The sequence below is a fragment of the Lathyrus oleraceus genome, chromosome 4, assembly GCF_024323335.1.
Source record: "Lathyrus oleraceus cultivar Zhongwan6 chromosome 4, CAAS_Psat_ZW6_1.0, whole genome shotgun sequence".
NCBI lineage: Eukaryota > Viridiplantae > Streptophyta > Magnoliopsida > Fabales > Fabaceae > Lathyrus > Lathyrus oleraceus.
Genome location: NC_066582.1, coordinates 185639051 through 185650417, shown reverse-complemented (window position 1 = coordinate 185650417; position 11367 = coordinate 185639051).

Below are 11367 nucleotides of genomic sequence, written 5' to 3'. Positions count from 1 at the left end.
CAACCCTAATCAGTTGTATTGGGCCAATCAGGGCTGGATCAGGAGATGGGGTTTGTGATGGATATGAGGTTCGTTTGATGGTTATATGGTGATTATTGAGGCTAGGGTTTCACCCTTGAGCCATTTCAGTTGAGGATTGGGGCTCAGATTGATCTATGCATTGCCAGATTCATCCGTCAGATGAAAAGTCAACCGTGGTCAACTGTACATGATCTGATGGATGTGGAGATGGAAATGAGTGGAAGACACATCATTCATGTTGGAATAAGTGTTAAATGACATTGCAAAGCTTGAGAATGAAGAAAATCATGTCAGGACAAAAACTGCCAAAAATAGCAAGTGACTTGTAACTGAAGTTTCTAAAAATGGAAAGTTTTTGACCTCAAAAACAGAAGTCCAAGGAAGCTTCAAATGAAAAATTGTTCAACATGACAGTTGTAGATCTTGCTCTCACCTTTCCAAAAAGTCCAAGAACTTGAAAATCCAATGTGTGGTTTGCAAAATATGGCTCAGTGAATTTCAGAAAAGACCCGTAATCAGGAGGCCATAACCACCACATACTTTGTCCAAATTGCAAGTTCTTTATATGCACAAACTCCATTTGACATGTACTTTGAGGGTGCATAATTGGATTTTCCCAAAAATGGCCAAGGCAAAAAGTCACTTTTCAACTGGACAGCTGAATTGGACCAGGGGCAAAATTGTCCAAATGTCAAAATAATTGGAATTTTTGAATGGGACTTTTTCCAACACCTCAGGAATGGCATTTAGAATGTGTTTGAATTTTCATTTCATGCATAAGGCTTTTAATTTGGATTTTGTCTTGAAAAATGGAAATGACAAAATTGGACCAAATGCATACACATGGTGAATTTGAGAATGGAGCAACCAATGGACATGAAACAAGTTTCTACAGTTCCCATATGATATTTAGAAGGTGTATGTGCTGTCACTGAGGTGGCATGAGCTGTCTAAAGGAATTGACCATTTTACCCCTCCTTTGAAAATGACACTTTCACTTAACATTACCATTTAACTAATTAACTTGATTAGTGAATGATTAAGCTCACATATATAATCAAAATCACTCCATAATCATAACTGAAATCACATTCTCCAAAGTTGGATCTAGAAACCTCTCATTCTCTCAAGTTTTGCTCAAGAACTCAACACTTTCAATTCCCAAATTCTCCACCAATTCTCAACCAAACTTCGAATTTCTTGTTGATCTGAACTCCTTGCATCGTCCTCTAGATCTGTTTGTGGAATTTGGAGTGAAAAGCTTGGCCAATCGCAACTGTTCAAGAACACCTCATCAATGGCAAATCCGAATTGAGGCCACTAGGAGCGAAGGCAATCGAAGTTAGCATCCCTAATCACCTTCCTCATCACTCTAGTGCACCTGTTTGAAGCTTATTGATGCCAAAGCCACGCGCATAACACTGCTCCTTCCAGGTATGTCCAGAATTCGAAACTCACGAAAAGCTTGATTGCTATGTGCATTCTATAGTGCGTTTGATGTAGAGAACAGTGATAGCTTTAGTTTTGAGAATGGATGACTGAGTAGGGAGAGATCGCGATTTGAAATTTTGTAACCAAACCCTAAGCTCATCGATTCAGGAGATTTAGAGATTTTTAGGATGAATGGAGTTGAGATTCGTATTCCACGTAGTTAGACGGTTCGAATGAGTACCTATTTGTCCATTTTGGTGTTGGTTTGTTCGATGCGTGTTCTTGGATGTTCGTGTGAAATTCTGCATTTTCTTGGACTAAAAACGATGAACTGAAGGCTTTTGATCCACTGTCCCATTCAAATTTTCAAAATACATGTTTCCCTCCCGCGCCATTAACTAATTACAATATTGCCACTGTAGTTTTAATTAATTAATTTAATTCACAAAAATTCATATGACCTTTAAAAATTCATAAAAAATAGCAAAAAAATTCTAAAAATATGGAAATTTTTTCTATGGTTTTGTTGACTTGTGTAGGATTTTTTTGACCTATTGGTCAAAGTTGTGCTTGGCAAATATTTTATTTGGCATAGGCTTTTCTAATGTATGTCACATTTTGATACATTTTGGCAATTTGATCATGAAATACTCATATCATAAAATAAATGGCTGAAAATTTTTGTGGTGGTTCTTGACTCATTGAGGATTATTTATATGTAAATTTCATGAATTTTTGATACCTGGTTAGAGAGCAGCAAATTCTGGAACTTAGGTGTGACAATTTGTGTCACACCTCTTGATGTCAACTTGTTGAATTTAATTGGATGACCTATGCATGTTGGAATTGGCTGAAATTTTGCATGATGACTTGTTGATATGTTAGGATGTTGTATGAATTTTTGTAGAATTTTTCACTGCCTTTTCTAATTGATCATGATTTTTCATTTCTGGTTGTTGAAATTGCAAGCTCATGTGATACATGTTGGTAGATTGATTGGGAAATCCTCATATTGTATTGTATGGCCATGAAATTTGATATGCATGAACTAGACACATTGTGTGACCTCCCTGTTTTGGTCTCATCCATTTCTTTTTTGTTTTCAATGAGATATGAATTTTTGAATTGGATGTATGCATTGATGGTGTGAATTGAAGCATGTAATTGTGTCTGTTTTTGTGGATTTTCATTGACATGGTTCCATTTGCCCAATTAAGCTCAAATTTGACATGGTAGACCTTGATTGACCCCTGTTTAGGTGTATTTAATTTGAGAATTTTTGGATGTGTTTTGATAGGGATTTGAATGCAATAATTCTGTTTGTATGCTTGGTGCTTCATTTGAACCAATGTGCCTTGTTTTGTGCATGAATTGAACATAATGGATGATATAGACATGGGACCAATGATGTTTGCTTGTGTTTGATGATAATTTGATGTTGGATGATGAATACCTTGCTGTTTTGAGTTTTTTCTTGCTTTTGGACCCTAGGCTTGGCCTAGTGGTCTAGTTACTAATATTTGCTTGGTTTTTCAGGATCAAAAGCATAATGTACATGGAGAATGATACAAGTTGATTTTGATTGATGTTGTGGATGTTTGTACACTAACATAACATTGTTTTGTAGGTGTTGGAGCTTGGGCTTAAGCCTTGAGCTTGCTTTGTGTTGTATTGTTTAAACTGTTTGATTGTTTGCTGTATAGTTTGTCTGATTGAGTACTAACTGTGTTTGACTGTTTCCAGGTACTTTAGTTGCTCAGTTCCTTGTGAACTATTGCTTTGCTTTGCTTAAGCAATTGGCATTGAGGTAAGTCTTCTTGACTTCATGTAGTCTGGAGACCCGGCTGTTACCGGGCCGGGCAAATTGTCTGAAGTCCTCCTTAAGAGGCAATGCTTGTGTATGTTTATTTTTAAGCCAAGCAGGAAAAGCCCTTCAAGTAAGGCAATTGGTGGAAGGTAGGGACAAGCAACCTGTCCCCCACTATTCTGTGAGTCTTCTCATTGCTCCCATTACATGGTTGTAGCATCGAGATCAAAAGCCCAAGATCTGTTGTGTCAGAGTCATCGAGTATAGAAGGGTTCCCCCATTCTGGACCCATGCTCATTTGTCAGCTCTCCCTGGTTAGGGATAAGAGCTGTGAGGTCTGATCCTCACTTCATCCTTTCATCTGCTTCACCTTAGCCTCGTAATGGCAAGGTTAAGAGCAAAACCAGCCTGTACAGACGACTCGCTTCGGCGGTCAAACCCCATTGATTGAGCCTCTTGTTTGGTTATAGTGGGTGTTATGTGGATATCTGATTGACATGCTTGTTTGAGATACCTGTTCTCATTTGATGATATATGATTGTATGCTTGTGTGCTAGCTTCTTTCCTGGTTAGGTTAGTTTGCTTATGCAAGTAGGATAGAAAACCAAACTTAGGGTTAACGATGCATGACAACATTAGGCTCGAGTCTCAGCTCCCTAGTTGTGTGTCATTCCCCGGTTTCTGGTTAGCAATTTAGTCCCTTTCAGGGGAACTACATCGCCCTGATCCTCGTGCCAGACGAGGTATGTAGGCAGGTGGTCGTGCGAGACCACTCCGGGCAACCTTTTTCTTTTTTGCGTGTGTTTACTTGTTATCTGACTGTGGGTTTTGGGTTCGGATGCCGACGTAAGCCCAGTGATTGGCAGTCGGGCTCCACGTTTGCCCTTTTGAGTGTGTTTTGGTTCGGATGCCGACGTAATTCCATCCAGTGGTTGTCGGGCTCCATGTTTGCCACCCTTGCTTGTTTGTATGTTTTGTGTTGTTTGGCGTGCGTAAGCCGAACTACAGAGGCTCTGATTCTTGTTCCAGACAAGATATGTAGGCATAAGGTGCGATACCTTATCGAGCTCGTTCCTCTTAACCCCACCTGCGTTCCCCGCGTGTGTGTGTGATGTTTAGCAACCTTTTCTTTATTCTAGGACGTGGATCCCGTCGAGTACGACGGACGTGAGGGGTGCTAATACCTTCCCCTTGCGTAACCGACTCCCGAACCTTTTCTCTCTGGTCGCGAGACCATGTCTTTTCCAGGTTTCTCTGAGCGTTTCCTTTCCCTATCTTGGGATAAATAACGTTTAGTGGCGGCTCTGTGTGTTTTTATTTTTAGGCTCGCCGGTTGATTTTTCGCAGGATGCGACGGCTGGCGACTCTGCTGGGGATTTGCATGTAGACCTGTGCTGGTCCATGGTCCCTAAGCGAGTCCTTCCTAGCGTTCTAGGACGAGTTAGGTTGCTTGTTTTGTGTGATTTATTGCATTTATTATTCTAACCTGTGTATATATTTGCATTAATGTCTGCATGCATCATACTATCATGTTGTTGTCGTCCTCTGTACAGGTGGTTCCTCTGTTTTGGGGTGGGAGTCAGTTGAGGTAAAAGGTCCAATACCCAGACCATGAGTGAAAATCTAGGATGATTAGGAATAGAGTGATTCATGGGAAGCGGGTGGTATGGCGCCACTTAGCGGAACATTGATATCACGAGCAGTTCAGACCCTGGTGGGATATTATCGTTACATACTTCGGGTGTGTATATGATGGTATTCTGCGAAAGGTTATTTATGCTGCGTTTCTTTCGACTTTACCCTGGCCTAGATGACACCCGTGAGTGGGGAGGGAATGATCTTTATCACAGGTGATTGATGGTGACGTTGATGGTGACTTTTGGTTCCGTGATTCAGAGACCTATTTATAAGTCGGATTTATGGTCAGTTATTGCCGAGGCGCCGGAGTGCTGTCCGTGATTTATCAGTGGGGATCCGTTTATTTCAGGATTCCCCGGGCCGAGATATTTATCAGTGGGGATCCGTTTATTTCAGGATTCCCTGGGCCGATTCAGATGGTGATGGTGTGTCTGCTCAGAGACCAGTGGTGATGATGATGTATCTGTCTTCCGTTTATTTCGGAACCCGTGGGTCAAATTGGTGGTTACATATTCCCTCAGATGGTTGTGATTGGTTCAGAGACCAGGGTTGTGAATCAGAGCAACAGATGATCAGATGACTTGGAGGATGGCACAATGCATTGCATTCATACATCATTCTCATTTTGCATTCATCTGCACCAAACATACGTCTAGCCATATGGGGAGTATTATAGATTGAGAATCTGGTTGAGAGACATCTTGAATTTCAGAATGTGGATGTCAAAATGTTATCTGTCTCGATGAAACCAGGATCGAAAGACAGAATCTTCCTCATATGGACAGATGTTGCACTCATGCATATTAACCTGTTTGCTGTTTTGCAGGAATCATTGCTCGCGCTCGTAGAGTCATCCCTTTGCACTCAACTCGACCTCACAGATATTTCACCAGAAGAAATACACCCAGACTCATGGAACTCCCAAACGCTGACATCCTCGAGCTGAAAGACAAGATGAGTGAACTGATCAACATCATGCAGGGCTTTGCAGTTGGTCAGAAGGCTTTGGTTGATAAGGTTGAAAAGCTCGAGCGGGCTTCAGCAGCAAACAGCGGTGTTAACCTGGATGGTGTCTCCAACCAGGGGCAGGGGTCTCGTGATGGTGGAAAAAGAGAAACTGTGGGTATGGTGAACAACCCTGCTGGAGGTTTTGGTGCTGGTGGTCAACCTGGGCCCGGTCAGGGGCAAAATCTGAAAGACGGTCTGTTGTCTCCATTCTTCGGGTTTGATGAAGACAGAGAGGAAGACCGAGAAGCTGATCAATTCTCAATGCACAACGAACCGTTGGGGCAGTATAATACCCAGCCACAAAGCAAAGAGATCCAGTTGCTGGCAGAGAAGATTAAAGTGCTTGAAAGCCATGCTACTCCGGGGTTTGTCAACATGTCTAACATGGGGTTAGTCGAGGGGATTGTGATCCCACAGAAATTCAAAGCGCCAGCATTTGACAAATACAATGGAAGTTCCTGTCCTGAAACCCATTTGCAAGCATTCGTTCGCAAGATCTCTGCTTACACGACGGATCAGAAGCTATGGATGTATTTCTTCCAGGACAGTCTGTCCGGAGGATCCCTGGAGTGGTACACCAAGCTGAAGGCTGCTGATGTCAAGAGTTGGCAGGATCTAGGAGATGCATTCTTTAAACAGTATCAGTTCAACGCTGATATGGCACCGAGTCGTACCCAGCTGCAGGGTATGTCTCAGAAAAGTAATGAGGGGTTTAAAGAGTATGCTCAAAGGTGGAGGGAGTTGGCGGCCAGAGTTCAACCTCCTTTGGTGGATCGGGAGATGTCCGATTTATTCATGGGTACCCTGCAAGGGGTCTTTGCCGAGAGAATGGTGGGTTGTCCCGTCACCAACTTTGCTGATATTGTGGTGGCAGGGGAAAGAATTGAAAGTTGGCTGAAAATGGGGAAGATCCAGGGTGGTAGCGCTTCGTCATCGGGATCAAAGAAACCATTCAGGAACGGTCAGCGCAAGAATGAGGGTGACTCGAGTGCTGTGTATGAGCAAAGAGGATATAGTGGGGGTCGTTATTATCAGCATGCTGCTGTGGTAAACATCCCTGCTGGTAATCAGTCAGCCAGATAGCAACGTCAGCCACCGCAATCGAGAGCCGGGTACCAGGTGAAAGGGAAAGGAGTTGATCGTCACTTCGACAAGCCGCCCGTGTCATATGCCGTGCTGTTCAAAAAGTTGAGGGATTTGGGGTTGGTCCAGCCGAGGGCGATGGTTCCGATAAGAACAGATCAGTGGCCTCCTGATTACGATGAGAATGCCAAGTGTGAATTTCATTCTGGTACGCAGGGGCATAACATTGAGGGCTGTAGAGCATTCAAGAATGTCGTCCAAGATCTGGTGGACTCCAAAGCTATCAATTTTGCGCCATCACCGAATGTTAATGCTAATCCCATGCCGGTACATGGACAGGCGATGGTGGGTGCAATTGCTGAAAATTCAGATCGCGCCTGTGCGGTAGGTGGAGAGACTGACAGTGACTGCAAGTTCAGTGGTTGGATAAAGCCGTGCGTACCAGGAAGCTGGAAGGCTTAAACAGATCAGCACTGTCACTCGTCCTGAAGAGTAATGATTTCCTGTTTTTAGTTTTATTTGCATGAAAGCCATACGTGTTGCCCGACACGTAATGGTTCATTGTAAGGGCCACCTCATGTTCATAATTTGCATTTTCTGCATCATTAATAAATGGATGTTTTTCAGTCAAAAAAGTGGTGTTCCCTGTTTTTCATTTATTTTTGCAGTTTAAAAACAAATAAAAATGGCAATGTTTGTTTTCATTTTTCTTTTTTGATTTGTCTCGTCCCAAAATCGAACAATAATTCTCCGGATCTCGTTGATAACAATTTGGTTACCCCTCATATGACTTCGACAAACCGAGCAATCATGCCGAAGAAGAAGGCGAAGAAGATTGTGATCTGCTGGAATTAGCCAGGTTGTCAAAACAAGAGGAGAAGGTGATTCAGCCGCTCGAGGGGCGATGCGAGATTGTTATTCCAAGCGCCGAGGTCAGGAAGGAAATAGAAAATCCGGGCCGTTTCAGAGGCAAGTTGAAAGCAGGATGGTAGGCTTGTTGAAAGAGCATGTGGATGCCTTCACCTGGTCATGACAGGATATGCCAGGGTCGGATACCGATGTCGTTGTGCACAAGCTATCATGGAAAGGAGACTGTCCTCCAGAGAAGCAGAACGCCAGTGCCTGTATCAGAGAGCCAGGGTGACTTTGTTTCATGACATGATTCATCATGAAACCGAATGCAATGCTATGACATGATAGCAAAGTCCCAAACAGAAGAGGGGCATCTGGCAGATCTGGCCAAGTCGTTTGACCAGTGGAGATAATTCAAACTGAGGTTGAATTCAAGCGAGTGCACTATCAGAATGCGGTCCGGTAAGCTGTTGGGGTTCATTGTAAGGGAGGAATCGAGGTTCATCCTGCAAAAAAAAAAAAAAAAAAAAAAAAAAAAAAAAGGGAAAAAACGCCTGAACCGAGAAAGAAAAAAGAGGTTCGTGGTTTCTTAGAAAGATTGAACTACCTGTCATGGTTCACATCTTATCTAACAGCCACGTGTGAACCCATATTCAAGATGTTGAAAAAAAAAGAAAAAAAAAAGATCAAACGGTCAGGTGGATAATGATTGCCAAGGGGCATTGAAAGAAAAGAAAGAATGAGTTGCGGGAACCTCTGATTCTGATATTTCCTGTGGAAAGAGCAATTGTCAATCTGTACTTGACGGCCTTCGAGGGGTCTACGAGGTGTATTGGGTCAGCATGACGAGTCTTGTCGAAAAGAGCATGCAATTTACCTTAGCAAAAAGTTTATCGACTGTGAAACAATACATTCACTGTTCGAGAAAACTTGATGTACTTTGGCATAGGCTGCTCGCCGACTGAGACAGTATATGCTGGTTCATACCACTTTGTGGATTTCCGAGATGGATCCGATCGAGTATGGGTTTGAGAATCCAGCATTGACCGGACAGGTTGCGAGAGTGCAAAAGAATATTGACTGATCAGTATACTCTCAGAAAGCCATCAAGGGGTGTATTGTCTGATTACATCTCTCTGCAACCCATTGAGGATTATCAACCGAGGACGTTTGAGTTCCCTGATGAGGACATCTCGAGGTGCTCTAATCGAAAGATTGAGAGTAACCGATCCCGGAGGAGGGGCCTGACCCTAAATCCGAACGGATTCTGATGTCTGATGGGGAGGTTAAGGTGAATAAACTTTTGTTACCCGGATAACATTTGAAGGCACCGACGGTGCGATTGTGCAGGAAATGGTGGTAACCTACAAAGACTGGCATGAGATGTCGCCGTTTGCGTTGCATGGATATAGAACGTCGGTACGCACATCTACTGGGGCAACTCCTTTCTCATTGGTATATGGGATGGAAGCGGTATTACCTGTTGAGGTTCAGATTCCCTCTTTGAGAGTCCTGATGGACGTGAAGTTGCAAGAGGCTGAATGGGTAAGGACTCGGTATGAAGAGTTGAGCCTGATCGAAGGAAAGAGGCTGGCAGCCATCTGTCATGGGCAATTATACCAGCAGCGGATGAAGCGTGCTTTTGACAAGAAGGTGCGACCTCGGGTATATCACGTAGGTGATATGGTGCTGAAAAGGATCCTTCCTCCTCAAAACGATCGAAGGGGCAAATGGACACCGAATTATGAAGGTCCATTCGTGGTCAAGAAGGTTTTCTCTGGTGGAGCCTTGTTGTTAACGACCATGGATGGCGAGGATTTTCCATCCCCTGTGAATGCGGACGCAGTTAAAAAATACTTCGTATAAAAAGACCCGCTGGACGAAAAGAATAAAATAGTCCAGGCAAAAATGGGCATCCCGGCGAACCAAAAACAGAAAGAAAGGTTCGGGCAAAAATTAGGGATATGAATGAAAAATGTACACCCGGCAAGTCGAAAACCTGAGAAGGCGACTTGGGCAAAAATGGGTATCCCGGTGGACTGAAAACCCGCAAGGGCGGTCCGGGCAAAAGAGGGATTGAAACGAACAACTGCGTCCCGCATGATCGTTTGCGCTTTGGTTAAAGCATCATGGATAATACCCGGTGGGGATCAATCAGAAGCGTCTTGTTCAGAAGGCAGAAAGCATGGAGAGTCTGAGGACATATGGGGTGTAACCGAGTTGGAACTCGATGAGATCACGGGTTTCACATTGCCATTAGGATAGATTTTTCCTTTTGAGCGCAATTACCTCTTTTCAGGAATTGCTTCCTTTTGTATTGCTCAATTTGAGCCACACACTTTTCAAATCAATAAAATGCAAATTCAGTCAAATAATTTTGTTTTTGTTTTTCATAACCGCTTTGATTGCAAAAACATCCAGATATTTTTGATAAAGAATCTTGCATTTTAAGACATACAGGTTCCTTCCAATGCATGTTTATAAGATGGAAAGCTTGAAATCTTATTTGGAAGGTGGAGTGACCCAAGTGTTGAAATCTTGACACGCCTGGGGCACGGTTTTATCTAACGGTCTGTTTTGCAGGAACTGTTAGATATTCTTCACTCACTTGCAGGTTGTGGTGTGGAAGCTTTGTAGCAAATCCCCAGAGAGTTCGCTCAGGGACGAATGAATACGAAAGAACGACGAAGAGACGTTGAGGCGTACGACGATCTTTGATGATAATCAAGAAGACTCTTCAAAATCGGAAGATTGGAAAGTCTGTAGAAATTCCCCGCAGAGTCTGACCAGAAACGAATGAATGAAAGGATGACGAAGACGTTGAGACGTACGACGATCCTTGATGATAATCAAGAAGACTCTTCAAAGTCGGAAGATTGGAAAGTCTGTAGAAATTCCCCGCAGAGTCTGACCAGAAACGAATGAGGATGAAGGGACGAGGGGAGACGTCGAGGCGTCCGACGACCTTTGGAATTAATCAAGAAGACTCTTCAAAGTCGGAAAATTGAAATTTCTGTATAACTTCCAGGAGTACGTTTCTCGTCGAGCGCGGGGTGATTTGGAATATAAGATGATGGAGCAGAAAAGGTCCAGATGAGTCTGGCAATTCTCAAGCGAGGAAAGCTGATGCGAGATTGGGAGGTGGATACCGTGGTTCGATGAGTTGACGGGTGTTCTGAACCAACTTTTCTCATTTTCCAGCTAAATCCCCAAGCAGAGTCATAGGACTAGCTCCCCAGCAGATCCAAGGTTTGTGGACTTCCCCAGCCGAGTCAGGATGGTTATCGAGACAGGTTCAAAACGATGTTTCCTCAGCAGCCAAGCCAGAAGGTTGCTATTCCCCGAGTGGAGCGGGTTCAATAAAATATATCTCCAGCGTTCCCCGAGTGGAGCGGGTCTTTTTCAAAGAAATATATCTCCAGCAGTGTTCATCCTACCTGTGGATTGAACAAGTTCCCGTAGCGGACGGATATCTGCATCCCCAGCTGAGTTCATGCTATCTATGGATTGCATGGGTCTTCCCCAGC